This window comes from Macaca nemestrina, chromosome 6 (assembly GCF_043159975.1).
Source record: "Macaca nemestrina isolate mMacNem1 chromosome 6, mMacNem.hap1, whole genome shotgun sequence".
In the NCBI taxonomy this organism is placed as follows: Eukaryota; Metazoa; Chordata; class Mammalia; order Primates; family Cercopithecidae; genus Macaca; species Macaca nemestrina.
In genome coordinates this window covers 99,856,908-99,863,427 of record NC_092130.1, presented here as the reverse complement: position 1 = coordinate 99,863,427, position 6,520 = coordinate 99,856,908, and the positions used below count along the sequence as shown (strand labels likewise).

The 6,520-nt window shown below is 40.9% G+C and overlaps 1 long non-coding RNA gene across 1 annotated transcript in view; it reads left to right on the top strand.

Annotated features, from left to right (window-relative positions):
- Positions 1 to 6,520, top strand: part of LOC105475231 (uncharacterized) — an 87,773-nt gene that overhangs the window by 42,958 nt on the left and 38,295 nt on the right. The gene's annotated exons all lie outside the window — the stretch shown is intronic.

The following is a 6,520-nucleotide window of genomic DNA, read 5'->3' as shown; positions in this document are numbered from 1 at the left end:
AAGGAGACCTGTTCCTATCCCAACAGGACTGTGTTTCACAGGAGGCATTTTAGTGTTGTTGTTCCCCAGTGGCTAGGCAGAGGCAGACAAAGAGAACATTGTGTATCATCATAATTTGTCTTCAATGACCTTTCTTTTTGTGTCATTCACCACCACCTGTTCCTCAAAACACCACCACGTGAACCCCAAGCCCAGTGGCTCAGGCTTGCCCTTCTTCTACCCACGTTCCAGGATGAATTTTTCCAGGAGCAGGACTAACGACTCTTAACTTTTCTTCTACCATCTAGAGATGGATTATAAGGCACCTGAGAAAATGGGTTTGGACATTCACATACTTGAGTTTAAGTCCAGATGTGCAAACTTGGGCAAAGCCATTTAACCTCATTCATCAACTTGTCGAATAGGACAGAAAATACTTACCCGGGATGAATTCAAGTTTTGGTGAGCCTGACATTTTCACTATTTGGTGGAGCCTTCTTTAAGCAAAAGAATAAAAATTTTTGATATGAATTGGGTACAAAAGTGTATGTTTATTTAGAAACATTTCTAAATGTGAACATTTAGAAAATGTTCACATAAGGGGAAAGATGATGCTTTAGGAGTTGAAGTGATCTGAACAAAAAGCTTTTTTTTGGGTATAATTTACAAAATTATATGACCATTTAACCATATTGATAGGGCCCCTTTCCAGAGTTAGAAAGGGGTCCATTCAGCAAACAGTACTGCAACTTAGAATTCATTAACAGCAAGGTAAATTTGCTTCTGTATCAAACTCACAGAGTTGTGAGAATTGAATCACAAGATTAAATATATGCAAATATGTTTTGTAATCATCAAACACTGTGCATAATTATTTTGATACCTACAACTAAGCAAAAATATTTATACCTAGAACAATGCAAAAATATTTATTCAATAAATGATAAAATAGATGAAATTTGCTCTCACCAAAGTAGTATACAAGCTAATTGTATTACATTTCCCTAGGCCTGAAAAAATTTATCAGAGTAACATATGTACATATTTTTACACAACAGTCCAATATTGGTAAAAGATTTGCAACCAAATATAACAAACCCATGTCCCAACCCTCATATTTTCTAATTCTACTTTCCAGACTCAATACATTTCCTCCATATTGCTAACTATTATGTGCTATATTGTTTTTCCTGATTTATCAACCTTGAGTATTGTCTGGTGACTTTCTATTATGGTATTATTCACTTTCTTCTTCCCATTCTCTCAATATGGTTATAGGACAGTTCTTCTTACAATATGAAATACTGTTTATGGCTGAACAAAATAGTGGACTATGATTTTACTTCCTTCCACATACTTCTAAATAATTGTGTTATTTTTCATTTGCTTAGTTTTCCATTGTACCTATACTTGGGTTTTTCCACTGTCTACAATAGCATTTTAGATATCTTTCTACCCAGTCAAATTCCCCACACTGCAGAGAGCCATGGAGCCCTCCATCCCTCTGCTCCAGACTAGTCTTGCTGTTTTCTGTGCAACAATATGGAACTTCATGTGCTATCATGCTGGAAATTTCCATCATCTCTCTCCTAAATTGGATGTCCTATGTTTTCTATCTTCCTCTGTTTTGGCTACATCTTTTTGGTGGCTCTTATTCTCCAGTAGCTTCTAAGGAAAGGTCTATGGGAGGTACATTAACTGAGACTCTACACGTGCATGTCTCAAAATATCTTTATTTTAGCCTTATAATTGACTGATAGTTTAGATGGATATGGAATTCCAGGTTTAAAACAGTTTCACTCGAAATTTGGAAGGCATTTCATTGTCTTCTAGCTTCTGATATTGCTCTAGAGAGGTTCTGCCATTCTCATTCACAATCCTTTGTATCTGATGACTTTTCCTCTTTGGAGGTGACCTATGATTCCACAATAACATGTGGTAGGTTAGATTATTATTCAAAATACTCACTTTTCTCCCTCCCACGACTTACTTTGGCTAGTGGGATATTAGCAAGTATGTTGCAAGCAGGGGCTTGAAAAACACTTGTGTGGTTGGGCTTGTTTTCTTAGGCTTATGCCATCAGAAGCACAGAACAGGCTGATGACTAGCCCACTGGTTCTAGGAGGAGGATGAGTAACACATGGAGCAAAGCCAAACTCTCCTAGCCAAGCTCAGCCTGAATCAGCAGAGCTGCACAGTGGAGCCCAGCTTGGATCTGCCAACACTCAGCTGATTCATAGATCAATGACAATAAACGACTGTTATTTTAAGCCACTGAATTTTTGGATGTTTGTCATATAACATTTTGTGGCAATAGCTTTTGGTTCAGAAATTAGTATCTAATTGGTATTAGAAATTGGTATTTGTAGTGGGGTATAGGCACAAGAACACAAAAAAATAAGTGGCATTGGTTTGGAGACTGAATGATGGGCACGAGAAAACTGTTTTAGGAGGCTGGAAAGAAAATGGTAATCTGTGTTTTGCAGGGATGAGACATTTTCTAAAACTGTCACCTTTGGTAACTTGGAAGTTAGCATATGTACCTAAAAATATTTGGATTTGTGCTGAGAAGTCTTCAGGCACAATGATAAAAGTGTGAGCTAGTTGTATTTAGCTGCATATAATAGGTACTAGAGATGAGTTCAGAAAAGAACCAGCCAGGTTTCAAGGAACATGTAGGTGGAATACAGAGAGCCCAAGAATTCTGGGACTTGCTGAGTTGGAAAATAAACTTTTACATCTCCAATGTAGTTGGCAAGTCAGCTACATTGGGCCTTCTGTCCTGGAAGCTTCCACAGTTCATCCTCACAGGGTTAGATACCTCTCCTGGCTTTAGATTTGCCTTTCCTCGCCACAGAGCTTCAGCAAGCCCCACTACCTGGGGCTGATCTGTAGTCCTGGAAGCACACACAGCATAATATTGACCAGAGGATCACTTCATAGCAAAGGAGGCTTGGGAATAGGACAATGACCATGGGATCCACTGGTCATATCAGATACTACATCATCTAGATGGAGCCAGCCTCATAAAGCATTGGAATGGTTACTAAAAGCATAGCTGAAGCTCCAGCTGGAGGCAATGCTCTGAAAGGACAGGGTACCATCCTGCAGGATGCACTGTATACACTAAACTGGGGTTCGCCATATGGTGCTGTGTCCTCAACAGGAAGAATACATAGGTCTGAGAACCAAGGAGTGGAAGCAGGAGTGGACCCACTTATCATTTCCAGTGACATCCTGGGGAACTTTGTGCTTCTTGTCTCTACAACTCTGGGCTCTATGAGATTAGAGGTCTTGGTTCTCAAATGAAGTGTAGCTTGGCAGGAGACACAGCAAGTGTCCCATTGAACTATATACTATGGCTTCCACCAGGGCATTTTGGACTCTTTCTATGAAGAGACCAGCAGGTGAAAAGAAGAGATCATTGACTTTCATCGGCAGGAAGAGATGAGGCTGCCTGTATACAATGGGAGAGGGAGGAAGGAATGTATATGGATCCCAGGCGATGCTTGTGGTCACGTTTTTCTGTTGTCTTGCCCTATCTTGACTAGCCGTGGGCAATAAATTCCTCCTGACAAGGGTGTGATTGCCAACAGCTAAGACCTTCCGGAATAAAGATAATAAAGATAATAAAGAGGGGGAATTTAGATTGGATAGTGCAGGTAGGAGAAGATGACTATGGGTTGCCATCTCAAGACAAATGGCGGCACTAGGGACTATATTCCTCCCATTAACTTCTCTCTTCTAAGTATTTCCTCAAGAAGAGGGCCCACAGGAGCCATGGGAAACTGGATCTGTGGAGGACAAGAAATGGACTGTGGCAGTAGCTGAAGGTACACTGCTTAGATGTCCCTTTAAGATAGTCGGCCATGGAAAGCATAGCTGAGTGACAGCTACATAGTCCTAGACAGGACTTTCTTTCCTCTCTTCTTTCCCAGGTAGCAGACCTGCATTATATTCTTCTGCTCTCCATTCATTTACCTTCACAGGCGTTTCTCCCAATAAATCTCTTGACTACCTAATCTCATCTTGACATCTCAGAGGATCCAACGTGACATAAATGCCACAGCATTTCTATTGGAAATAATAGTATAACTTAGCATGGTTTGAATTCATTGTGCTGGACACTTGGGAGACCCTTTTAGTTCAGGGACTGAAGACTTTCAGCCAGAGGAATTTTTTTTTTTTTTTTGAAACTGAGTCTCGCTGTCACCCAGGCTGGAGTGCAGTGGTGTGATCTCGGCTCATTGCAACCTCCGCCTCCTGAGTTCAAGCAATTCTCCTGGCTCAGTGTCCTGAGTAGCTGGGATTACAGGCATGCGCCACCATGCCCAGCTAATTTTTGTATTTTTAGTAGAGATGGGTTTTCACGATGTTGGTCAGGCTGGTCTCAAGCTCCTGACCTCATGATCCACCCGCCTTGGCCTCCCAAAGTGTTGGGATTACAGGCATGAGCCACCGCGCCTGGCTGGATTTTTTTAAAAATAGAGACAGGATCTTGCTATGTTGAACAGGCTGGTCTTGAACTTCTGGCCTGCAGCGATCCCTCACCCACACCTCAGCTTCTCAAAGTGCTAGGATAACAGGCATGAGCATTGGCAAATCTGAGGTGCCTGGCCTCAAATTTCTCTCTCTGGAACTCCTATTTTGAATGTTGATCCCCAGGATCAAGCTTCTAATTTTCTTATTTTTTCTCCTCTATTGCCCATATCTTTGTTTTTTATTTCTGTTTTCTAAAAGAGTTCCTCAACTTTATCATTCAACTTTTAAAACTTAGCTTTCTTACTTGTAATTTCCAAGGGCTCTTTCTTATTTTACAGTTACTTGTTTTCTGTATTATTCTGTTTTCCTTTCATGAATGCACTTTCTGTTCTTATCTAAGGATGTTATTTCTAGTTTTGTCTTTGAAGTGTTTATTTATTCCCTACCTTGTCTCTACTGCCTCTAAGTAGCCTTTTCTGTTTTGTTTTTGTTTTTTTTGGTTTGACTTTTGTGTCTGTCTTTCATGCAAGGAAACTTTTAAAAATGTCTACTGATTCTTGACTATCTGTTCTTATTTAAGAGTGAAGCACTAGCCAGCTAAGTGACAAATCTGTGGGCTTGGGAGGGTTTTAAAAGCACTTATCTAAACATCTAGTAATACAGGTCCCAGGACATTTATGAAGAAAAGGAGACTGAATATTTAAAATAGGTACCATCCTTGGAAATTTTGAGTCTGGGGGTGACCTCTCTTCAGTCTCCTCTTGTCCTGAAATCTGTCACCCTCCTTGGTTCCACGGCACTGTGTATGGCAGTAAGCTGGCTTCGTCAATGGGAGAAAATCAGATGTCAATATCTGTTAGAATTCTCTCTGGAGACTTGATGTCTGGAGAGAAGAATCTTACAATCTCCCTCCTGAAGGGTATAAGCCTGGCTGCTGGCTTTTTTGCAGCTGAGATGAGGAGAACATTTGCATCATTCAATATTTTTACTCTGGATTCTAACCCCCATCATATATTAGAAACCTTCTGGTTCAGTTTTTCCTCCAAAATATTTGTAAAGAAGGGTTTTTGTCATTTTTTTGGGCTATGGGTGAGGACTAAATGCTTATTAAATATATTTTAAACGAATCTCTCTATTTTTATCAGTTGCCTCACCCCAACTAGTGCTCAAAGCCTGGGCACTAGTTTGAGAGTTCATACAGGGCAAAATCAGTTTGCTTCTTGGTGATTTCATTCTCTGCAGGTTCTTACATTTCACATTCTCTGCAGGTTTTTACATTTCACCTTTCTCTATTCTGCTAAGGCCAGAGTCCTCTAGCTGCTTTCTGTCATCATGTATTGTGATGTGCGCTTCTATTTCTCATCTCTTTCCTGACAGGGGAAAGGAGAGATAAGGTCTTTTCTCCATCACCTTAAGCTGAGAGTCTTCCAGGTTATTTTCATGTTTAAAGAGTGCATGCTAATTCATAGCTAGGTTGTGCAGAACACGCCAGGAGAGCCTGGCCTAGCAGGGCTGGGAGAACCCACAGGGATGAACAAATGCAGCTGGATTGAAAGACAAGAGCAGAAAGCATGATTGAGCTGGGAAAGAGCTCTTTTCCAAACGGCCTATTGAAAAATGGGATGGGAACTGCAATTGGGTTGAGGTGCACTCAGTCAGCTATAGAGGAAGAAACAGATGTGAGATGCTCTGGCTGAGGCCGAGTCAAGGTGGAAGCAGCTTATTTGAACTCCTGTCCAAGCTATTCTAGTGGCCATGTCAGATCTGCCTTGATGCCACCTGTTCTCAGTATCTTCATGCAAAGTAAGAAGCACAAGCAGTCGAATTCCAATGTCAGCAAGTGGCCCTCTGTGTACCCTGCAGAAAAAGGCTCCCTACGGAAACGTTAAAGTCACACCTTTGCTCTAGCTCTACTTTGCCCTCATATTTTGTGGATCTTGTCCAACTTGAGCATTTTTCACCTGAAGGATTAAAATAGGGTGTGGTTTATGTGTGGGTAAAATGGCTACAGATTGATCATCATTAAAGCCAAGGAGAGACTTTTTTCATTCAAGCAAAG